A 23910-nucleotide genomic window follows, 5' to 3' on the forward strand; every position below is an offset into this window, starting at 1 on the left:
GTAATGTTACGGTAAAAAAAAATCTCAGTGGGTGACCTCTGGGCAGAGCATGACCTTGCAAACAGACGACCAATCGAGTGAAATAAACATGGGAAACGCACCTCGATGAACAAGCTGACTTCCCTGTGTGTTTGGACAAACTCATTCATCACAGGCAAAACGAACATGTCCCGAATGCCCACGTCCTTCAGGAACTGCATCTGGAGGTGTTGGCACACCAATTGCATCACCTAGCAAAAGAGGAAAACAGCAGGAACGACGTGAATACATCATCGCCATGCAGCAGTCTACGCCCGTCAATTTCTCACAGCGGTAGTAAGGTCCTTAGGTGTCTGGGAGCACAAGGCAGGTGCAGGTGGGTGAGTCATAATTTCCATCCCTGACGCCAAAACTTATTTCAGGCTGTGCAAGAGATAATGACATGGGTTAATTGTCACACAAGCCAATTAGAAAGCTGCCATGCTGTTAATGGTTAGTAAACTGAACTCACAGACCATAGGTCGCTAAATGGGTACACCACAGTTAGCTGATCGGCAAGTCACGTGTGATGCAGCAAAGTGTGGCTTTCAGCCGGCTCTTCCAACACATCTGGTCAACGTGGAAAAGTAGAATATGGGACCTTCCTGGTGTGGACTAATCAGTTTCAAAGACAATGCATATATTATCAGAGCATGTTTGCATGTTCACCACAAGTACGTGTGGTTAATGCAGACAGGATTCCTTGAATGAGGATTCTGTTTGGTGTTTTAACATCTTGACACCTGTTGTATTGCCAGAAAGGGTAAAACCTATTGTTATATGGAAAAGTAGACCAAATACTCGTAAAGAGTTCGCTCTCATGAAAGTCTTTTCACCAGCGGTGGTGTGACCAAGCAATTGCAGAGCTGCACTTTTATATAAGTCAGGTCAGAGCCAGATACACATTGGAGGATAAACATCCCACGGTGGCTGGGCAATTGTTGTGCAATAATGTCAGGTCAAACTTACTTAGGATATTTACAGGTGCATTTTATTCATGCCGTATATATTAATGCACACATTGTGTAGTAGTGGTATTATTATTAAACTCACCTTTAATGACGATGACCATAAACATGATTAAGAGTAACTAGTAATGAATGTGCGACTGTACGATGTGGACGTAGCGGAGGGGCCCCCCACGGTGAGCGGTGACGCAACGCGCGCAGTGGCCCGCGTCACGTGGTTGGCACCTCACGTGCACAGAGCGAGGCAGGCAGAGCCAGAGGGGCGGGGGGGCGGCGTTGCCTAGGCGACGTTGGCGTCCTCGCGGTCTACTCCACGGTCAAGCTGCGTGTCACTTGGTGACCCCCCCACCGCCTTTTACTGGACACCTGTGAGTGAGAGCTTGATAGCGCTTCGGATTTCTCCAGGGTCAAAACAGATTTTGATTCCCAGTACAGTGTGCACAGCACCTGTACGACGGGTCCTCGTTTAACGCAGTAGATGCGTTCCTGAAAAGTGCCGCGCTAAGCGAAAACTATTTCCCCCGTAATGAATGTCCAAGCGCAGTCAGAATTGGGTTACAAACAACTTGAGGGGACGCCGCCGCGTTACCGTCTCGTCTCGCTCAACCGCGCAGCTCAAGAAAGTAGTTCGGCGTCGACTGCTCACAAGTCGCCTTATGGCGGTGCGCGTTCCCTAAATGAAGGCAACCGCGTTATAGCGTGAACACGCGGGACAGACCCAGTTGTCGTGTGCGGGTCAACTCCCTGAGATAAACTTGCTGCCGACTTCATGCGTTGTATACGCCCAGTGCTCAGCCAATTGTTGTGAGCGTCGCTCCTCTGTCCTCTGTTGTTAATGGAGGGAGACTGCGCCCAACTGCCAAGTATCATCCTTCGCGAGCCTCTTCAAAACGCTCACCTTGACACCGCTGGAAGCAGCCATCGGACTTGACCTCACCCCACAACAGTGCAAGTTTAACCGCTCAACATTAAAACACAACGATGGGTCGCTTGCACCAATCGCACAACATCACAGCGTTGACTCTCAACTGTTACTTGTGTAGAGGGGGTCAGATTGTCCAGACATTCGGTTGATACTAATAGGGTTTATTTTTCCAGTATTGTAGATTATTTGAATTACATTTGTTTGGGCGTCAGGGTGGTGCAGTGGTCACGCCCGTGCATGGCATCTTCTGAAGGAGTGCCTGGCATCGCTTTCCTAATTCTGGTCCCTTTCTCTGCATGGGTTTACTCCCATAGCAAAACAACAACAAAAACATACACTGTAACTGGTACTAGCCAAACATCTGGGATTGTTTTTGTTATGCTGCCTTGCCCAAAATGGCATTTGGTGATAAAAAAATTTGGCAGGAATTGATGCACTAATGCAATTTGAACTCTTATATATTTTCATTTCATGACTTGCTTAGCGTTCATATTCTTGGTAAAGTCACGTAAATAGAAAACAAGAAATAAAATTCAAATTAAATAAAAAAATAAATTAAAAATAACAAATAAAAAATAAATTGAAAATAATAAAAGCAAAAAACCCAGGACGTTTCAATCGCAACACAAGTGGTCTTTATTTTATTGTTTTTTGTTTTCTATTTACGTGACTTTACCGAAAGAACCAAGAATATGATTTCCTGCAGTCACGAAAGTTTTAAGTCAAAATTTGCTTCGCGTTCCTTTACTTTGCCCTCCTATCTGTTTGTATTGCTGTTTGTTGTTGTAACTTTCTGACTCGCCCCGACTGGACATCTGTGAAAAAAAGAGCTTCATAGCTCATCAGATTCGTCCAGCCTAATTAAAGATTCTGATTCTAACATTAACTGACCCAGTTTTCGCGCAGATATCATGGCCAGGATGCGGAACAAAGGGACCCCCGGTCACACTCACGTGGAATGCCTAGGGCATTGCACAGCAATTAAATGGACTAGTTTTGTGAGATTTATTTGGTGGCTTAGGGAAGGCCTTTATTCAACAATGTATATCATGGCCGATAAGAATTTTTATAGTTATACACCATAGCCCACGATTTCCTGCACCGTTCATTCACTTGAGGAGACTGCGCATGGTGGAGATGGATTACCCTCGGTATCCTGTCCCAAAGTAATTCCAGTGGTTCAGGTAGTGGAAGAGTTGCTAGAGCTTCTGGTTCTTGCCGAAGCCTTGTGACTTTGGGATGAGAGCGTGGTAGGATGAGTGAAGCGTAGAGCTAAAGCTCCTGGAACATCCTGTACCCAAACAACACCAAACATTCAAAATCTTACAATGCTGCTGTTCCAGCACGAACAACATAACAATGAACACATTTTAACAAATTCAACGTAATGCAGGTAATTGAGTGGCTCGAGGTTAATTTCAATGTCAGAGCACCGAGCCAATGCCATTGAGGTCCTCCATTCAAAATTCAGTGAGCCATCTATCAACAAACGTTCCTGCGAATTAAGTGCAGGAATGCTGTGGTCTCAACTTGGTCACCAATGGCTGCACAGTAAACATCATGTCAAATGTGTTTTTGTTCACTGAAGCATATCCCAGCTCTGAGGGTTTGAATTCCATTTGACGTGTAATGAATTATCTTCAGCTTGGATTTCTGGTAAAGCACATCAGTGGCAACTTGTCTCTGAACCAGGGGTTCCTTGTTCGACAAACTGTGTTTCTGGAACATTCAAGCATCCTCAAGTGCCGTGGATAAGTAAGAGTTTTATCGTTCCACTATTGTTTTGTTGACTGTATCAGCTTTAACAGGATTTGCCCAAAACGCCTTAGCAAGGAAGGATGAGTCTTTGTAAGTTAGCAAATAGAGAGGGTGGAGACCTCAGCATGTAGACATCTCAACCACAACTCTACCTGGTCTCTGTTATTTATTAAATGAGCCAGCCCTTGCCACACTGAGGTTATACGAATGAACCTTGCATGCCACAGACAGGGCAGTGAACGGCAGTTGCTGCTATTGTTTTGGTTGTTTGTAGCTTTTTTTTGTACCCAGCGATGGCAAGCTCGTACTCCGAGTGCCCATAGAAGGAGGCTGGGTCAAAGATGACGGGCCCTTCATTAATCTCTGCAGCATTCCCAGTCCATATATCACTGTGGAGCAGTGCCAGAACCACCTCTACGTCCCGGAAAAAATCCCCCAACCGAAGCTGCACACCACGCAAAAAACAACACCGCTTTATTCATGATAACGTTTTTTTCGAGTTAGATCGCATAAATTTACATGCGTCGTACACCCACCTCCAATTGCAATGAGGCAATTGCCAGAAGTCAGAACGCTTCTGGCAATTGCTTGATGATGCTGGTTGTAATCACCAGCGAAAGGTCGTACTCATTTTAAAATGTTCCGCGTTTCCTCTCTAACACACCAGAGTGCCGAAGCAATAACATAAATGGCACGTTCTGTTCATGTCAGAAACATTACTAATGGGCGATCTAAGCCAAAAAAAACTTTATCATGAATAATATTGGTCGCGAAAGCCTGCGTGTGAAACACCACTTTACCTTTAAAGTCACCTCGAAAACCCACTGCGATCAAATGGGTTTCCCATATGGCTGTGCACATGATGAGCTACACTGCTGCATGTATTAACTCTTTCCTGCTCAGAGATGACCGCAAGTTGCGGGGTGCATCCCGTTCACCGCTGAATCTCGTGTACGTCATCGGAACGTAATAGGAAGTAAATATTAATTAACTTTATTAGTACCGAGGATCCCACAAGGCCGTGCGGGAACGTGTGTAGCACAGTTTGGTACCAGCTATAATAGAGTGCTGTCCTGTTGCTACGGTGCTCTGCGGCGAGTACAATGTCTTTAAAAACAACGGCGCTATGCCTCTCTAAATAAAATTACCGCTGAACCGCTTGCGGGTTCCGAGATTCGGTGGTGAACGAGACCCATCCTGAAATGAGTAGTCGTCTCGGAACAGGAAAGGGTTAAGGGCGAGAGTGAAACAGCTTACGAACCTGAAGCCGAGACCAGAGCTCGCGGGTTTCCCGTTCACCGTAGTCCTTCCCTATCATGTCCAGCTGAAGCTGCAGTTGCTGCCGTGAGAAGAACGTCACCCAGTCCTCCTGCCACTCATTCAGCTGGTGGCATAAATATAGTTTTATTACGGACATTTAGAAACATAAGCAAATAATACCTACTTTATTTGGCCAATCCTTGACCTAAAACAGTGATATTCACTCATTTTCGGAGGGGGGCCACTTTCGCGAATAAGACATTATCAGTGAAAGAGCCATCTCACATTTGAAACCATTGGGGGGTTTGACAGCATGATGGGGTGTTTTCACTTGTGTGTATTGTCGGGGACTGCACGTCAGGGGTCGCAGTAAAAAGGACACCAGGGACTGCCACCGGCCCACGGGCCTTGCAATGAAGAACACGGACTTAAGATGTCACCCAGAAACGTTGAATTTTACGTACAAATGGCTGGGTAATTCTTAAGACATAATTCGACACTCATGTTATGTACCGATTATCATGCTGTAGTCTTTGAACATCTCATTTTAGCCACCAATTGATATCCTCATAAAAAAATTACAACAGCATTGATCCTAACGATAGGTTCTGCGCTTAATTCCCACACCTCCGTTTAGCACGGTTGGCTATGTACGGTGGAAAGGAAGTTCAACATACATTCATACAAGTCTCTCAAACCCGGCTGAGTGTAATTGGTAATTAGCGAAAACATAACTGATTACGTGAACACTGGTTATGCAAGATCGATCTCTGAGGGAACTTCAGTGATATCTGGTGATGTCAGTTGTAACTGTGTGCCCTGTTATCAATGGTACAACTGTGTGCAATGGAAGAAAATATATGCATTTTTTTATCAAATATATTGTTTTATAAATTTGTGTACTTGCACAAGATAAAATGTACGCCAATCTAGTTCTTCTTAAAATGTAACCTTAAACCAATGTTACCATCATCAGTGGTTAATAGAATATTACACAAAGGACTCTCATATTTCTACGATGTAATACTAATTAGACTGACATCTGAACAACAGCTGATTTCACCGCTCCATGATAAAACTAATTTAATCAAGTAAACATTATTGCCGTTCCTATAAAACTTTGGTCACCCAGGCTGTCCTTCAACAAAAGGGTATATTAAATCTATAACATAGTTTTTTCTGGGTTAGATCGCATAAAAATGAATGAGCCGTTAAACCTACCACCACCTAACAGCCAATTAGTAAGGTTGTCACGTAAACGGAACATGCCAATCCGCTACTTGAACAGCAAACCGAAGTGTTGGAGAGAAAATCCACAACATTTACAATCTGAGTATGACGTTTCGCTGGTATTTACAACTATCATCATTAGGTGGACAGCCAAAATCATAGAGAAATCCTCCTGTTTCATTCCTTGGAGGGATAGATGTGATGACGTCACTTGTGAGCCCTTCACGAATTGGAATGTTCTGTTTATGTGACAAACCTTACGAATTGGCTGTCGGTGGCGGGTTTAACGACAAATTTATATTTCAACGATCTAACCCAAAAAAAACCGATATTATGGATGATATTGGCCGCGAAAGCCTACGTGTTAAACGGGTATATTCAAATTTAAATGGGCTACAACCAGTTTCATGACTTTAAAGCGGAGATCACATGTGGGATGTAACCACAGCATATAGCCGTATGAAACCCACATACTCTACATCCTCCTGCCCAGGGTCTATACCTGTTGGGAGAAATTCAAGACTGAAATTTTTATCAAAATCTGTAAAACACATGAGAACCTTAATTTAGCAGTCTCAAACTGACTGGGACCCCTGTCGTGACGGAGCAGCTGAACATTGCACAAAATCATCAACGCATATACAGATATATACCAAGGGTGACCAACTTTCCTGACCCTACCAGCAGCATACCATAATCTTCAGATGGCCGCGGGAGCCACAAGAGATAAAGATTAGCCATACAGAAGTTGACTCGTGTCGACTGGCTGTGGAATTTTGACTTTAGAAATCTCAGTGCCCTGGGAGTACTCATGGCCTGCCTCCGATACCAGATTGTTCTCACTTCATATAAAGTTAAATTGAAGAGTTACAAATTAGCAGCGCCTCTGCAGAGCCACACTTGAACTGCCCAGGAGCCACATGCAGATGCCGAGCAATGGTCTGGCCAACCATGGTATTTTCTGTACATTATAGACTTGTAAATCTAGCGTATATAAATAATTAGCTGAAAACATTTATTTTAGCATTTACTCTATTGCCCTTTAATGAATGAATAGCAAAACTACATGAACTCTCTCCTAAAGCCTTCTTTTGGCTAGCAGACCTTGACATTTATCTCCTGAACATATTGCGATTATATTCTTGGTTCTTTCGGCAAAGTCACGTAGAAGGGAAATAATACAAATAAAACATAATATAATAAAATTCTCACGACATTTCGGCCACAACGCAAACAGCCGTCCTCAGGTGAAGAAACAGAGCTGTCGGAAAGACAGCGTCTTAATGAACACTACCCAGCGTTCATTAAGACGCTGTCTTTCCGACAGCTCTGTTTCTTCATCTGAGGACGTCTGCTTGCGTTGTGGTCGAAACTTCGTGAAAATTTTATTATATAATGTTTTATTTGTATTATTTTATTATTTCCCTTCCACGTGACTTTACCGAAAGAAACAAAAATATGAATCCCTGCAGTCACGAAAGCTTTAAATCGAAAAATATTGCGATTAGCAAAAATATAAAGGGACGCAATGTTGAATGCTCTAAGTCTCCTTTGCAGAAGAGTTTGCCCTGATGGACTTAAATACAGATACTTTTAATAGCCATAATTCATATATTACCCAACATAATTCATATTCTGAAAAGTACATTGCACACACATGAACAATACAGTTCCCTTCATCACAAAGATGGCTAAAACAAAGAGATGAATGTGATTAGGTGTGGAAAAGCATGACCGCTGGCTGGCTAGTTGTGTTCATGTATGAAATAATGACAGCATGTGTCTATCTCATTCACTAGCTCAATCGCTTGATTTTTACGATTAATAAACAGCTGTATGAAATGTGTGTTTGTTTACACACAAATCGCCTGTTTACACATATTCATTAGATCCGATTAGCATGCCTACTCTCAGTGCGAAGGAATGTCAACATAATACATAGTTGACATGATGCTAGGGTTGGATCGGTGGGCCTAGTTTTCCACATGTTTTACATTTTCATGATTCAATACCGATAGTTTCTCTTCCTTGTGAAGCCTCTCTCCAATCTTCCTGTTGTGAAGGTGCATTTCAGCCAGATGCTGCCCCAACAAGCCTGAGCCCCTGTCAGAGTGTACAACACAATAGACCTGTCAAAGAAAACATTAACTTTATCATGTCAACAAACCCCAAGTAATAATTCATATGCAAACTAAACTACATCATATTTGTCCAGGTGGTCTGTGGCCAAGAACCTCGCTTGAAAATACGAATATATCAGTTCACATTCTGGTTTAGGTGACTCAAAACAATATTCTTCTGGGGTTTATACAATGAGTGTTACTTCCTGGGAAGTCAATCCTATGTAGACTATAAATGAAACCATTTTTTATATTACCAGAGCTATTTTTCAGAACCGACCTGGCCACAAATGATAGCCTAACGAAGTGGCTTATCACATGGAAATGTATAGCAGCCAAATGCTCAAAATACTCATGTTTCTAAATGTGCAGGGAAAAACTGGAGAAACCGGAGAAAAATCTGCACGACCACGGGGAGAACATGCAAACTTAAAATATACAGCAGGCGTCAAGGTCGGGATCGAACCTACGAAGTCCAATATACCAGGCGAGGCAGTTAACATCTCCTAGCCACCATGGCGCCCCATTCTCTGACTTATCCACCCACCCACCCACTCGTAAAGCCACCCACTCACTCACCCTGCCACGTACTGAATCTCTAAACCAACAACTCAACCACCCACTCACTCACCCTGCCACGTACTTAATCTCTAAACCAACAACTCAACCACCCACCCACTCATCCAACCTCTCACTTACTAAACCAGCCACTCACCAACCCACCGACCCACTCATCCACCTATTCACTTAAAATAGTTCAACTACAATTGAATTATTTTAAATTCACCAGGCAAGGCCCACTGAGCTATATAGATCCTTGTCGGAAACGACATGGCAAACAAATGATAGCTCAAAGAAGTGGCTTATCACGTGGACATTTATAGCAGCCAAAGCCTCTAAATGTATATTTCTAAATATGCATGAAAAACTCGGAGGTCCCAGAGAAAAATCCATGCAACCACAGGGAGAACATGCAAACTCCAAATATACAGGCGTCACGATCGAGATCGAACCCACGATGTCTTATACAAATGGCGAGGGAGTTAACATTCCGCTACCCTGGCGCTCCACTCTGACTCAGCCTCCCACCCACCCACTCAAACACCCAGCCAAGCACTCATGAACCCAATCACCGTGGCACCCACTTAATCGCGAAACCCACTCACTCATCAACACACCCAGCCACTCACTTAACCACTTACCTACGAACCCACCTGCATACCCCCCACTCACTAACTCAACGACCCACTCACTCAACACTCCACTAACCCACCCAATCACCTATTCATGCCCCAAATCACACACTGACCCATTCACCCACTTAATCTATAACTCATGCACTCATCCACCCACCTGCTCACCAGCCACTTATCTACTCACCCACCCACTCATCCTGCCACCTACTCAACCTCTAACCCACCCACGCACCGAACTACCCACCTACCCAATCACCCATCCAATAAACTACAACTAAACTATTTTGTATTTTACCAGGTAAGCCCCACAGAGCTATATAAAACATTTTAGAAGTGATCTGGTTACAACTGATACGTGAACGAAGTGGCTTATCAAGCTGACATTTCTTCTAAACAAATCTTGACTCTAAATGGGGAGGGATGAATCTGGAGGACCCGGAGAAAGATCTACGAAGACACAGGCAAAACATTAAAACTCATAATATACAGGCAGCAGGGTCAGAATCGAATACACGATTTCCTGTATACTTAGTGAGGTAGTTAATATCTCACCATAGTGGCACCCCGCTCTCTGACCCACTCACCCAATTACACACTAACTCACCCACTCAACCTCCCACATTAACTTACCCACCCACCAGTCACTCCCCCATTCACCCAACCACCCCCTCACTCACCCAACCACGCACCAACTCACCTACCCACTAACTCACCCACCCATCTTCTCCCGCACTCAGCCAGCCACCCGCTCAATCACGTGCCGACTAACTTACTCACACACTCACCGACCAATACACCCATTCACCCATTCACTTACCCACCCACAATCTCACTAGCCAAGCCAACCACCCAGCCCCTCACTCACCCACTTATTCAATCACTCACTACCCCACACACTCACCCAACCACTTGCTCACTTACCCATACGCTAACCCAACCACTCACTCACCGACTCACCCACCCACTAACTCATCAAAATTAATTCTCAACCACTCACCCAACCACCCACGCAATCTCATACCCACTAACTCACTCACCTACCCATTTATGCACTCATGCACCCACTTACTCACTCACGCACCCACCAACCAACCCACCTACCCATCTCTTCACTCACTCACCCACCCACACAGTCAATCACTCACCTACATACCTACCCACTAATACTCACCCACTCATCCAACAACGAACTCACCAACCCACCCGCCGACTCACTCAGGTACTAACCCACTCAACTTATAACCCACACACTAACCACCTAACCACCTACCCACACACTCACTCACTCACCCACACACTCACTCACTCATCCACCCACCCAAACATCCACTCACCCACCCACTAATTCACCCACCCACTCACTCCCTCATCCATCCACTCACCTACTCGCCCATCCACTCACTTACTCAATGAGCCACTCACCTTCTCACCCAGTACTTACACATCAACTGACTCTGCCACCCACTCAATTCCTAACCCACCCACTCACCCAACCAGCTGCCCACTCCCTCAGCCACTCACCTACTTACCCACCCCACTTACACATCCACTTACCCTGCAATCCACTCAATTTCTAATCCCCCACTCACCCAACCACCCGCCCACTCATCTACTCACCCATTACCACGGAATTATTCACCCACCCATCAGTCAACCACCCAATAATTCAACCACTCACAAACTAAATCGCCTATTAATTAAACCACCCACTACCTCAACCACCCACTAACTTAACCACCGAGCCACTCACCCACTCAGCAAGCCACCCACCTATATCTCTAACCCAATATTTCACTCACCCACCGCCCACTCACCTACACACTAAATTATGTTTATTTTACCAGGTTAGGCCCAATGAGCTACGTAGCTCGTTTTCAAAACAACCTTCACCACAAATAAACCGACCATTAAAATTATAGACTGATCATTTCTTTGTCAGTGGGCAAACGTACAAAATCAGCAGAGGATCAAATACTTTTTTCCCTCACTGTACATTGCGGGGGTCACAAAAATATCTCCAAAATCCTGAATAAACACAAAATCCAGGTCCAATTCAACACAGTACAAAAAAATCCGTGATCTGGTTCCATCTGTAAAGGATGTGGTTCCAGACATACAGTACCCGGGCGTTTACAAACTAAAGTGCGTCTGTGGTAGCAGCTACATTGGAGAAACCACACGACATATATCAGACCCCATCCGCGAACATAAAGCAGACTTGAAACACGGTAGGACGAACTCCTCTGCCGTGGCAGATCACTGTTATAATTCAGTGGGCTCACATGACATTGACTTCTCCAAGACAGAGGTTCTTTGCAAGCCAACCGGCTACCATGAGAGATTCGTTCATGAGGCCATCCACATATACAAGCACAGATACAATTTCAACCGAGAAGATGGATTCTGGCTTAGTAACCATTGGAAAGATGTTTTAAACCATTTCGGTTCTTAATTGATTGTATTTTATGGTGATTTTCAGACCGCAGCCCTTTCGCTGGCACTGCCTCTTAATACTTCTCACACCACGGTCAATGGTATGGTTTACAACATGTAGTATAATAATTAATAGTATAACATTGTAATGTTTAACATAACTCATAAGGCAATATATAGCATCGTAATTGCATAATGAATATACATCAGTGTGGTATATAGTTGGGTTCATAGAATAAGACATAGTGTAATATCACAAGTCTAATAGTTTATAATCTAAAGTATAGGGTAGTGTAAAGTAACGCATTGTATAATTCAAAAGTGGAATTTGTCTATGATATGATGTTATACAATGTAGTTTAGATTGGAAGGTATAATATTGTATTATATAGTAGTCCAGTTTACAGCATAGTCATAAGGCAACTCAGGACACAACAGCGCACCTTGGCTGTTGCACTTGCCCCTTTTCTTGTTTCCTCTCTGCCTGTGTTCCCAGCCCCCTCCCTCCTCCTCTCCGGAGGTGATGCAGGTAACATGCAAATTCATATTTTAACTCCGCCCACACAGCTTAATAGACGCGGTCCTTGCATGTCAGCGTTCATTCAAGCTCTGTCTTCCGGACAGACCTGTCTCTTCACTTGAAGAAGGCCACTTGTGTTGTGGCCAAAACGTCGTGAGAATTTTATTGTCTTATTTAATTTTATTATTTTATTCCCATTCTACGTGACTTTACCGAAAGAACCAAGAAGATGAATCCTTGCAGTCATGAAAGCTTTAAACTGAAATTTACTTTTTATTTCACCAGGCAAGGCCCATTAAGCTATATAGATCCTTTTCAGAATAGACCTGGCTACAAATGATAGATATACGAGTGGCTTATCACAGATACATTTATTGCAGCCAAATCCTCTAAACACATGTTGCTTCTAAATGCAGAGGGAAAACCCTGAGTATCTAGAACAAAATCCAGGCGACCACGGGTGAGAACTTGCAAACTCCAAATATACAGGCGACAGGGTCGGGATCGAATCTACCACCTCCTGTATACTAGGCAAAATAGTGAACATCTCACCACCTTGGCGCCTCACTCTCTGACTCAGCCATCCACTCACTTACACGCTAACTTACCCACTCAACTTCCCATGTTAAATTACCCACCCAGCCGTCACTCACCCATTCACTCACTCACCCAACCCGTCACTCACCCCTCCACTAACCCACCCACTCACTCATTAACTTGCCCACCTATCTTCTCAACCACTCACCCAGCATCCCACTCAATCTCATACCAAACTAATCTACACACACCCACACACCCACTCACTGACCCACTCACTTATGCACTCGCCCAACCACCCACTTACTCCCTCATGCACTCACCAACCCACCCACCCATCTCCTCACTCACACACCCACCCCATCAATCACCCACCCACTAACTAACACCCACACACTCACCTACTCACCCACTCACCGACCCAGCACTCACTCACCGAGCCACTCAATTGCTAACCCACCCACTCACCCACCCACCTGCCCACTCACTCACCCACCCACCTGCCCACTCACTCACCCAGTCACTAACGCACTCACTCAATGTATAACCCACCCACTACCCACCTAACCTCCTTCCCACACACTCATTCACCCAACCACATACCCACCCACACTCACCCATACACTCACCTACTCGCCCAGCTGCTCAATAATTTACCGAGCCACTCACCTAATTACCCAGCCACTCACCTACTCACTCACCCACTTACACATCCACTCACCCTGCCACCCACTCCATTTCTAACCCACACACTCACCCAACCACCTCCCACTCCCTCAGCCACTCACCGACTCACCAAATCACCCACTACCCAAATAACTAATCATCCACCCATCACTCAACCAAACAATAATAAAGCCACCCAATAATTAAACCACCCATTAACTCAACCACCCACTAACTCAACCAGGTTTATTTTACCAGGTCAGGCCCACTGAGCTATAAATATCGTTTTCAGAAGCACCATCGCCAAAAATTATAGCTCAAAAAAGTGGCTTATCATGTATACATTTATAGCAACCAACTCCTCTAAATACATGTTTCTAAATGTGGAGGGAAATCTACAGGCATTAGGGTCAGGATCGAACCCACAACCTTCTGTATACGAGGCGAGGTAGTTAACATATCGCCACTGTGGCCCCCCACTATATGACTCTCCCACCCACTAACCCACACAGTCACCCACTCACTTAAATACCCACCGTCACATGCATCCAGGCACTGACTCACCCAGCCACTCAGTACCCATAAACCCACCCAGGCACTCACCCATGCACTTGCCCACTCACCCACCCACCCAATTATCCACAAACTAAACTAAATGTTAAATATTTTTTTTTATTTTACCAGGTCAGGCCCACAGCAAAATAGATATTTTTCAGAAGCCACGTGACCACAAATAGCAGTTCAATGAAGTGGCTTTTCACGTAGAAGCTAAATTCTATAAATGCATGTGTCTAAATGCAGCAGGACAACCCGAAGAACTCTGATTAAATGTCACGCGACCACAGGAACAACATGCACACTCCAAATTTCCAGGCGTCAGGGTCGGGATTGAACTCACAACCTCCTGCATAAAATACGAGGAAGTTAACATCTCGCCACAATGGCACTCCACTATCTGACGTAGCCACCCACTCACCCACCCACTCACAACAAACCCACTCAACCCTGACAACTACTCAATCTCTAACCCACCAACCCAAGCACACAACAACCCACCTACCCATTCACCAACCCAGCCAATAAACTAAACTAATTTTATTTTACCAGGTAAGGGTCACAGAGCTATATACTGTACATCACTTTCAGTAGTGACCTGGTTACAAATGATAGGCCAACGAAGTGGCTTATCACGTAGACATTTATTGCAGCCAAATCCTATAAATGCATGTTGATTTTATATGCAGAGGGAAAACCCGGAGGACATGGAGAAAAATCCATGCGACCAAGGGGAGAACGTGCAAACTCCAAATATACAGGCAGAAGGGTCGAGATCGAAACCACAACCTCCTGTTTTCCAGGTGAAGTGGCTCGCATCTCACCACAATGGCGCTCCATTCTCCGACTCTCCCATCCATGAACCCACACACCCACCCACTCAAATACCCACCCATTAACTCAACAACCCATGAACTCAACCACCCACTAACTCAACCAGCCACTTACTCAACCAGCTACTTACTCAACCACCCACAAACTCAACCACCGAGCCACTCACACACTCACCAAGCCACTCTCTCAATCTATAACTCACACTCATGCATCCAGCTACTCACCCATCCACTCATCCACCACCCACACACCAACCCACTCACCCATGCACCCAGCCAATCATAAAAAAACACTGAACTAAAACGATTTTTTTTTTCCAGGTAAGGCCCACAGCTATATAAATCTTTATCAGAAGCAATCTGCCCACAAATAACAGCTCAATGAAGTGGCTTTTCACGTAGAACGTTATAGCAGCCACATTCTATAAATGCATGTTTCTAAATACGGAGGGACAACCCGGAGAACCCGGAGAAAATTCCACCCGACCATGGGGAGAAGATGCAAACTCCAAATGTATACAGGCTTTAGGGTTGGGGGGAACCTACGAACTCCAATATACCAGGCGAGGGAGTTAACATCTCGCCACTGTGGCGCCTCATTATCTGACTCACCCACCAACTCAACTACTAAAGCCACCCACACACTCACTCACCCACTCACAAACCCACTCATTCACTAACCCACTGACTCATCAACACACCAAGCCACTCACTCAAGAACTTACCTATGCACCCACCTACACACCCACTCACTCTAAATATACAGACGTCAGGGTCGGGATCGAACCCATGACCTCGTTTATAAAAGACGAGGCAGTTAACATCTCGCCACCATGGCACTCCACACTCCGACTCAGCCACCTACTCACCCACCCACTCACAAACCCACCCACTGGATCTCAAACACACTCACTCACCAATTTACCCACCCACTCACCCTGACACCCACTCAATCTCCAACTGACCCACCCACGCACTCAAAATCCCACCTACCCACTCAACCATCCAATAAACTGAAACTAAACATTTTTTTTTTTACCAGGTAAGGCACACAGAGGTATAGCAAGTGACCTGGTTACAAATAATAGGTCGACGAAGTGGCTTATCACGTAAACATTTATTGCATTCAAATCCTTTAAACGCATGTTGATTTGAAATGCGGAGGGAAAACCCGGCTATTTTAATGCACACAATGGACCAGAAGGACAAGCGCAAAGGGTTCACATAATGCGCATGCATAATGTACGTTGACTCATTAATCTCTCCCCCCCTCCCCACTTTGCATCAAGAGCGCCAAAGTGTGGTCACCACATCTATGCCTCTTTATAAGGAACGAAACAGACTAACTTCTCCACAAATCTGGCTGTCGCCTGATGAAGCTAGTTGTAATTACTGGCGAAAAGTTGTACTCAGATTGTAAATGTTGTGGCTTGACTCTCCAACACACCGGTGTGCTGTACTAGTGATAAATTGGCATGTTCTGATTACGTGACAACCCTTACTAGTTGGCTGTGTCGGGTGGTGGTGGGTTTTAACGACACATTTATATATTTATGCGATCTAACCCAAAAAACCCTCTATTATGGATAATATTGGTCGCGAAAGCCTACGTGTAAAACAAATCCCAAGGAATAAAAAAAATCGATGCGACCACGGAAGAAGATGAAAACTCCAAATATACAGGCTTCAGGGTCGGGATCGAATTGATTACATCCTGTATTCTGGGCGAGGGAGTTAACATCTCGCCACTGCGGTGCCTCATTATCTGACTCACCCACCCGCTCAACTACTAAAGCCACCCACACCCTCACTCACCCACTCAAAAACCCACTCACCCTGCCACCCACTCGCTCATACAAATCGGGCATCAATACCGTTGCTTTGTATGATCTGTGAAACGCAGAATATTGCAGATAAAATCGGACATTTCGAGCTTGCTGCAGGATCGATTGAGTGGAATCAATACAATTAGTCTTGATTCACGATCAACAAAGACCATATATAGGAAAATCTCTGATCGGTGATTTGGATTGCATCATATTGCAGCGCCCCTTTGATGATGTTATAAAGCACTTGCCCCAACAGTCTGTTAAAGGCTACACGGGGGATCTTTGTGTGCGAGTAGCTCACAGATGCTTGAGAGATCTGGGCACTGTCCGATCATCAGTGAGCTCCTCCGGCAGGCGAGGCTGAGTTGGCTGTTGTCTGTGCATTAAGAGGTGTTAAATATCCCACGCAGAGGAGTCTGCTTATAGGACAGATAAAAGGTTCATCTTCTTTGGTTCTTTCGGTAAAGTCACGTAGAATTATAATAAAATAATAAATTGATAAAATAAAATAACACAATAATATTTTCCCGACGTTTCGGCCACAACACAAGCGGCCTTCATCAGGTGAAGGGACGAGACTGTCTGGTAGGACAACACTCCAGCGTTGTCCTACCAGACAGTCTCGTCCCTTCACCCGATGAAGGCCGCTTGTGTTGTGGCCGAAACGTCGTGAGAATATTATTGTGTTATTTTATTTTATCAATTTATTATTTTATTCTAATTCTACGTGACTTTACCGAAAGAACCAAAGAAGATGAATCATTGCAGTCACGAAAGCTTTAAATCGAAAGATAAAAGGTTCTTCACGTACCGTGTCCCGTGTCACCTAAACGTTAAATGGGGCCCCGGTAAATTCAGTGTCCACCGCTGAATCATCTTTCACCATCACCACTCGTCCATGAAGGCCAATGCGACGAGGCCATAGATAGACGGCGCGTTATAACGGAGAAGGGGGGGACCAGGAGAAACGTCGTACTACGTGACATCACAACACCCTGCACACAACCGTAGTGGCAGATTAGGGTGCGCATCATTCACGAATATGTGGTTTAAGTGGTTGAGAGTAGATTTTGGTGTAAACTGATCACGATGCTTTGCGTGGCCTGCATTTAAAATGTAATGTGTGGGTGCGTGAGCAGATATGAGTGGGTGAGTGCGTCAGTAAGCCGGTAGGTGAGTATGTGGGTGGATGGAGGGGGATGGGCGGGAACGCCATGGGCTGGAGTGGAGGCGGACTGATGCGTTACGGGAGGATATGGAGCTGAGTGGGCTTTGCCGACGACTGGTACCAGCGGTGTCGGGATCGGCCTCTGCGGGGGAGGCTCGTGAAGGACGCTTCTACTGGGCAGTTGGAGACAGTCGCCCTCCACCAACAACGGAGGAGTGACGCTCACAACAACGAGCGGAACACCGGATGATAAATATGCAGCAATTTGGCACAGTACGGGGTACAGGTGGTGCATCTGCCAGTCATCTCAGTCAGCCAACCCATGGCACCTGGGTCTGTTCCAGGACCTCCGGTCAGCGAGCCTTCGACACTTCACGTGGCTTCAAAGTGCACCTGGCCTGGCACAGGCGCCGTGGTGACGTCACTGTCACATATTGGCGAATGGCGACGGTCGATAACGCGGCGGTGGTTGTGAGAAATGCCATTTTGGGGGGGGGGGGGGGGGGGGCGCCAAACCTGACCAGCTGTAAACCTCACGTCGCCTCGCAGCCACACAGTGGCAACAGGGAGTTCTGGATGGGTGCAAGGGGCTGGTAATCCCCCTCCACCTTCAACTAAATAACCACACACGCGAGCCCTTGGGGCTCTCTGTGAGTCGATGGATCTGTGTGTGGTGAGTCTATGGGTCTCTGTGAGAGTCCGTGGGTCTCTGTGTGGTGAGTTTATGTGTGTCTGTTTTATGAGTCTATAGGGCTCTGTGCGAGTCTGTTTGATTCGGTGGTTCTCTGTGTGATGAGTCTATGCGTTTTTGTATGACTCTATGGGTCTCTATGTGGTGATTCTATGGGTCTGTTTGGTGAGTCTATGGGTCTCTCTCTGAGTCTATGGGTCTCTGTGGGGTGAGTCTATGCGTCTTTGTGGGGTGAGTCTATGCGTCTCTGTCTGATGTGTCTATGGGTCTCTGTGGTGAGTCTATGGGTCTCTGTGGTGAGTCTATGGGTCTCTGTGGTGAGTCTATGGGTCTCTGTGGTGAGTCTATGGCTCTCTGTGTGAGTATGGGTACGATTGAGTCTATGGGTATCTGTCTGGTGAGTCTATGTCTCTGTTTGGTGAGTCTATGTCTCTGTTTGGTGAGTCTATAGGGCTCTGTGCGAGTCTGTGGATCTGTTTGAGTCTGTGGTTCTCTGTCTGATGAGTCTATGGGTCTCTGTGGTGAGTCTATGGTTCTCTGTGCAAGTCTGAGGGTATGTGCGTGGTGAGTGTATAGGTCTATGTGTGATGACTCTATGGGTCTCTATGTGATGGATATCTGTGGTGCACATATCCTGGCACAAGCGCCGTGGCGTCATCACCACCACTAAGTGGAGAATGCTCCTACCCCTGCTCCTGCTTGTTTTTGTGCTCGGGAAGGAGAGAGAAAACTAGACTAAGGTCCACTGAGCTAAACATCTCTTCTTCAGAAGCGATTTGGCACCAATGATAGCTCAACGAAGTGGCTCATCATCACAGTCACGAAAGTTTTAAGTAAAAACTTTAAACGAATGTTTCTAAATGTGGAGGGAAAAACCGGAGGACCCGGAGAAAAAGTCCACACGACCACGGGGAGAGACAGAGACACGCAAACTCCAAATATACAGCAGGCATCAGGGTCGGGGTCGAACCCACAACCTCCTGTACACCAGGCGAGGTAGTTAGGGGGGAAAGCAGAGACAGCGAGAGAGAGGAGAATTAGTCAAACTCACACTCAGTATTACTAACTAACCATGATACACTCGCCATGATACTCACCATCATACTCACGCATTCACCATCATACTCACACACAAGCCCACACACATCAACTGTCGCCATTCACCACTACGTGGCGGTGATGTCCCCACAATAACTCAGGTGCCAAGGTTTGACGGCTGTGCCAGGCTAAGTGCAGGAGGAGGCCACGGGCCAGACTCAGGTGCCATGGGTTGACTGCTCTGCCTGGCTAGGTACAAGAGGAGGGCTAGACCCTGGTGCTATGGGTTAACTCGTGTGCCACCACCTGCACAACCACCACAATAACAACCACACAACAATAACCACGACCAACAACTGTAACCACAGTTTAACACGTAGGCTTTCGCGACCAATATTATTCATAATAACGGTTTTTGGGTTAGATCGCGTTTATTTATAAATGTGTCGTAACCCTCCACCACCCGACACGGCCAATCAGCAAAAAAAGTGTCACGTTGACAAAAGACAAATAATTCACTACTTTAGCCCACCGGTGTGTTGAAGAGTGAATCCACATTTACAGTTTGAGTACTGGGCTAAAGTAGTGAATTATTTGTCTTTTGTCAACGTGACACTTTTTTTGCTGATTGGCCGTGTCGGGTGGTGGAGGGTTACGACACATTTATAAATAAACGCGATCTAACCCAAAAACCGTTATTATGAACTGTAACCACAACTATAATTTAACCACAACTATAATTCCCATCAGCCACACGGCCCTCTGGGAGTGCCTCTCAACAGCAGCAGCAGCAGGGCCGAGCTCTGCTTGAAGCAAACTCAGCAGAACGTGACGGCTGTGGGCCAGGCGCCTCCTCTGTCTCCCCCCACCGCCGCCGCCGCCACTGCTGATGTGGACACACCGCGCGAGGTTCTCACCTTCAGGCTGAGTCGACGTAGAGGAGGCCCAGCGAGCCGCCGCTTCAGAAGCTTTCGCGAGCCACTGACGGTGGCCGTGAGCTGGAATCCAAATCAGCCGCTCGCCACCCACAATCCACAGCGCGCGCCGCCTCCACTCGGCCCCGGCCTAAGCGGAAGTAGCAGCGGGGGAGGGGGGCGGGGCATGGGGGGTGAGGGGGCGGGTCACGAGGGGGGGGGCAGGGGGGGCAAGGGGGGCGTGAGGGGGAGCATAGAGGGGGTTCGTTAGGTGGAGAAAAAGGGGGGGCATGGGGGGTTGTGAGGGGGCATGGGGGGTTGTGAGGGGGCATGGGGGGTTGCGAATGTGGAGGGGCGGGGGGGGAAGGGGGGTCACGAGGAGGGGCAGGGGGGTAGCGAGGGGGAGAGAAATGGCGGACCATGGGGCGTGGTCGCGAGGGGGGGCAGGGGGGGAGGAGCTCAGGTGTGAGGGGGAGGAGCTCATGGCTCTGACGTCACGGGGGCGTGGTTATCTTGGACCATCCCCGCGCCTCGCGCCACGTGCTTCCCACTGGCAGTTTGGTCGTTAGAGAGACGCGGACCGACCCCAGAGCAGGAGTGGAACCGAGCTGTGGGTGAGTGGTGGCGGTGGTGGTGTGAGTCTCTCTGTGTGAGTCTGTGTGTGTGTGAGGCTTTCTATATGAGTCTGTGTGTGTGTGACTCTCTGTGTGTGTGTCTCTCTGTGTGAGTCTGTGTGTGTGTGAGTCTCTCTGTGTGAGTCTGTGTGTGTGAATCTGTGTGTGTGTGTGACTCTCTGCATGTGTGCGAGTTTCTGTGTGAGTCTGTGTGTGTGTGTGAGACTCTCTGTGTGTGTATGACTCTCTGTGTGAGTCTCTGTGTGTGTGACTCTCTGTGTGACTCTCTGTATGTGTGAGTCTGTGTGTGTGTGACTCTCTGTATGTGTGAGTCTCTGTGTGTGTGTGTGTGAGTCTCTGTGTCTGTGTGTGTGTGAGTCTCTGTGTGTGTGTGAGTCTCTGTGTGAGTCTCTGTGTGTGTGAGTCTGTATGTGTGCGAGTCTCTGTGTGAGTCTGTGTGTGTGAGTCTGTGTGAGTCTCTGTGTGTGTGAGTCTGTATGTGTGCGAGTCTCTGTGTGAGTCTGTGTGTGTGTGTGGAACGGTCGTAGAGCTGACAGCGCGCCGCGCTATGAACCCGGCGACCCCGAGTTGGATTCCCTCTAAAGGCCAACAGCAGTAACGATTATCTGAACCGGTGCTGGGCCTCCCCTAGGTTGACTCAACCTCGAATGAGTACCTGGTGTGGTGTGTAAAGATCGCCACTGGGGAGACAAAGGCGGCCGGGCGTGGTGCTGGCAATCCAACCCCCTCGTGTGTCGTGCCGGCCTTCATACGTACTGCTGGCTAACAGCACTTGCCCCTACAGCCTGTTAAGTCTCTACGGGGATCTTTGTCTTTGGTGTCCCATACTGGCAGGGGGAGGAGTGGTGGTGTTAATGTTGGTGGTATTAGTGGTGGGGGTGCTCGTGATGGTGGTGGTGTTAGTTGTGTTAGTGATGGTGGTGTTAGTGATTGTGGTTGTTAGTAGTGGTGATAGTGGTGGTGTGACTGGTGTTAGTGATGGTGGTGTTGGTGTTGGTGGTATTAGTGATGGTGGTGTAAGTGAGGTGATTGGATGCCATGGTGGTCCCCATCTTTAAGAAGGGAGACCGCACAGACTGTAACAACTACAGGGGCATCTCACTCCTCAGTGTGCTGAGAAAGGTCCTGGCAAGGATTATTCAACACTGCCTTACCAGGCATGCTGAGGAGAGGATTGCGGAGCCCCAATGTGGTTTCAGGAAAGGGTGGTCCTGCACAGATGCCATATTTTCTGTCCGTTTGCTAAAGCAGAGGTGTAGGGAATTCCAACAAGACCTACATCTCTGCTTTATTGACCTGGTAAAGGCCTATGACACCATCAGTAGGCCTGGGCTCTGGGTTCTTCGTGCTTTCGGAGTCCCTGACCCGCTGCTCACGATCTTTAAGGACCTTCATTATGGTGAGCGGACCCGGGTAAAACTACATTGCCGGGAGTCGGAGCCATTCCCTGTTCACCTTGGGGTGCGACAGGGATGTCCTCTGGCTCCAACATTATTTAACATCTATTTCGACCACATAGTTCGTGAGGCCTTCAGTAGCTGTACCGGAGGAATTTCCATCTGGTACAGATACAGTGGGAGGCTGATCAATGCCCGGATGCCGTCAAGGGATGGCTCCCTATTGGTCAACCACGTTATGTATGCCGATGACGTGATAATTGCGGCTCACTCAGAGGAGGAGTTGGAGGCGCTGCTGCTAAAACTGGAGTGTGCCACTAAGAGGTGGGGCCTTACCATCAGCCCCACCAAAACGAAGCACCTGCCTGGGTATTTTGTACCATCGAGCACTCCACCCCCACAACTCCCAATCGGTGATGGGGCAGTTGTGGAGAGAGTGGAAAGTTTCCCATACCTGGGCAGTGTGCTCATGACCGTCTCCGGTTTAACAGCAGAGGTCTCACTCCGAATCAGTCGAGCGGCATTATCTTTTCAGCAGTTGCGTAACGCTGTGTGGAAGCTACCTGGTCTGTCGCTCCACACGAAGCTTCGGGTCTTCTCAGCCGCAGTCATTCCCTCCCTTCTCTACGCTTGTGAAACGTGGACCCCCCTAATGGAACATCTTTGCCAGTTAGAAACGTTGAGGCTGGCCTGCCTCCGATCAATCCTGGGTTTACCCATGCTGGATTGTGTGAGGAGCTCACAAATCCTCGAAAGATCTGGACAAAGCCCCATCAGTGAGCTCCAGCAGGCAAGGCTGCGTTGGCTGGACCATGTAGCCCGCATGCCCAATCACCGCATGCGCAAGCAGCTTTTATTCGGCCGGATTGAGGGGGCTGAACGGACGCGGCACGGGCTAGAGAAGAGATGGAGTGATGTGGTACAGCAGGATGTGGAGCTGAGTGGACTTGCCGATAACTGGTACCAGCTGTGTCAAGATCGGCCTCTGTGGAAGAGGCTCGTGAAGGACGCTACTGGGCAGTTGGAGGCAGTCGCCCTCCAACAACAACGGAGAGCGCAGGAACGACGCTCGCAACAACGAGCAGAGCGCCGGATGGCTAAAGCACAGCAAGTTGGCACAGTAAGGGGCACAGGTGGTGCATCAGCCAGTCATCTCAGTCAGTCGACCTGTGGCACCTGGGTCTGCCCTGTGATCTCCTGCCAGCGGGCGGGCGTTCGA

At 47.1% G+C, this 23910-nt stretch overlaps 1 long non-coding RNA gene across 2 annotated transcripts; it reads right to left on the reverse strand.

Moving 5' to 3' along the window:
• Positions 1-2056: 2056 nt before the first annotated feature.
• Positions 2057-20823, reverse strand: LOC142905888 (uncharacterized). Of its 2 annotated transcripts, none has more exons than XR_012929890.1 (4): positions 20663-20821; positions 8172-8288; positions 4931-5053; positions 2057-3202 (listed from the first exon to the last, which is right to left on the reverse strand). It is a non-coding gene; the product is annotated as an uncharacterized LOC142905888 (long non-coding RNA). The 2 variants fall into 2 exon arrangements; XR_012929891.1 differs by lacking the exon at positions 2057-3202 and adding an exon at positions 3212-4114 and having other exon boundaries at positions 20663-20823.
• Between the last annotated feature and the right edge of the window lie 3087 nt (positions 20824-23910).

The sequence above is a fragment of the Petromyzon marinus genome, chromosome 59, assembly GCF_048934315.1.
Source record: "Petromyzon marinus isolate PM22_M1 ecotype Great Lakes invasive population chromosome 59, UKy_Petmar_22M1.pri1.0, whole genome shotgun sequence".
NCBI lineage: Eukaryota > Metazoa > Chordata > Hyperoartia > Petromyzontiformes > Petromyzontidae > Petromyzon > Petromyzon marinus.